This window comes from Bison bison, unplaced genomic scaffold (genome assembly GCF_000754665.1).
Source record: "Bison bison bison isolate TAMUID 2011002044 unplaced genomic scaffold, Bison_UMD1.0 scf7180017858315, whole genome shotgun sequence".
NCBI classification, from domain to species: domain Eukaryota; kingdom Metazoa; phylum Chordata; class Mammalia; order Artiodactyla; family Bovidae; genus Bison; species Bison bison.
Window position 1 is genome coordinate 1 of NW_011488888.1, and position 2218 is coordinate 2218.

Below are 2218 nucleotides of genomic sequence, written 5' to 3' on the forward strand. Positions count from 1 at the left end.
TGGCAATTTGATCTCTGATTCCTCTGCCTTTTCGAAATCCAGCTTGTACATCTGAAAATTTTTGGTTTACATACTGCTGAAGCCTAGCTTGAAGGGTTTTGAGCGTTACCTTGCTAGCGTGTGAAATGAGTGCAATTGTGTGGTAGTTTGAACATTCTTTGGCATTGCCCTTCTTTGGGATTGAAATGAAAAGTGACCTTTTCCAGCCCTGTGGCCACTGCTGAGTTTCCCAATTTGCTGACATATTGAGTGCAGCACTTTAACAGCATCATCTTTCAGGATTTGAAATAGCTCAACTAGAATTCCATCACCTCCACTAGCTTTGTTTGTAGTAATGCTTCCTAAGATCCGCTTGACTTCATATTCTAGGATGTCTGGCTCTAAGTGAGTGACCACACCATTGTGGTTAACTGAGCCATTAAGGCCTTTTTTGTACAGTTCTTCTGTGTATTCTTGCTACCTCTTCTTAATCTCTTTTGCTTCTGTTAGGTCCTTGCTGTTTCTGTCCTTTAATTGTACCTATCCTTGCATGAAATGTGCCCTTGGTATCTCTGATTTTCTTGAAGAGATCTCTAATCTTTCCCATTCTATTGTTTTCCTCTGTTTCTTGGCATCATTCACTTAAGGCTTTCTTATCTCTCCTTGCTATTCTCTGGAACTCTGCCTTCAGTTGGGTATATCTTTCTGTTTCTCCTTTGCCTTTCACTTCTTTTCTTTTCTCAGCTATTTATAAGGCCTCCTCAGACAACTACTTTGCCTTCTTGCTTTATTTTTCTTTGGGATGGTTTTGGTCACCGCCTCCTGTACAGTGTACAAACCTCCATCCACAATTGTTCAGGCACTCTATCAGGTCTAATCCCTTGAATCTATGTTTCACTTCCACTGTATAATCATAAGGGATTTGATTCAGGTCATACCTGAATAGCCTAGTGGTTTTCCCTACTTTCTTCAATTTATGCCTCAATTTTGCCATAAGGAGCTCATGATCTGGGCCACAGTCAGCTCCAGATCTTGTTTTTGCTGACTGTATGGAACTTCTTCATCTTTGATTGTAAAGAATACAATCAGTTTCATTTCAATATTGACCATCTGGTGATGTCCATATATAGAGTTGTTTCTTGTGTTGTTGGAAGAGATTTTTTGCTATGACTAATGTGTTGTCTTGACAAAACTTTGTTAACCTTTGACCTACTTCATTTTGTACTCCAAGGCCAAACTTGTGTGTTGCTCCAGGTATCTCTTGACTTCCTGCTTTTGCATTCTAATCCCCTAAGATGTAAAGGACATCTTTTTTAGTGTAAGTTCTAGAAGATATTGTAAGTCATCATAGAATACTTCAGCTTCTTCATCAGTGGTTGGGACATAGACTTGGATTACTGTAATATTGAATCGTTTGCCTTGGAAATGAACTGAGATCATTCTGTCATTTTTGAGATTGCACCCAAGTACTGCATTTTGGATGCTTTTGTTGAGTATGAGGGCTACATTTCTTCTAAGGGATTCTTGCCCACAGTAGTAGATACAATGGTCATCTGAGTTAAATTTGCCCATTTCCATTCATTTTAGTTCACTGATTCCTAAAATGTTGATGTTCACTCTTGCCATCTCCTGCTTGACCATGTCCGATTTACCTTGATTCATGGAACTCACATTCCAGGTTCTTATGCAACATTGTTCTTTATAGCATTGGACTTGACTTTCACTACCAGGCACATCTACAACTGGGTGTTGTTTCCACTTTGCCCAAAGCCTCTTCATTCTTTCTGGAGCTATTTCTCTGCTCTTCTTTGGTAGCATATTGGACACATACTGACCTGGGGGCGTTCATCTTCTGGTGTCATATCTTTTTGCCTTTTCATACTATACATGGGTTCTCAAGGCAAGAATACTGAGTGGCTTGCCATTCCCTTCTCCAGTGAACCATGTTTTGTCAGAACTCTCCACCTCATGACCCTTCTGTTTTGGGTGGCCCTACACGGCATGGCACATAGCTTCATTGAATCATGCAAGCCCCTTTGCCATGACAAGGCTGTGATCCATGTGATCATTTTAGTTAGCTTTCTGTGGTTATGGTTTTTGTTTTGAAGGCTGTGGAATTGTAGTTCTTGCTTCTTCTGTCTGCCCTCTGATGGGTGAGAATAAGAGATTTGTGCAAGCTTCCTGATCGGAGGGATTGGCTGTGGGGAAAACTGGGTCTTGCTCTGGTGGGCAGGACCAT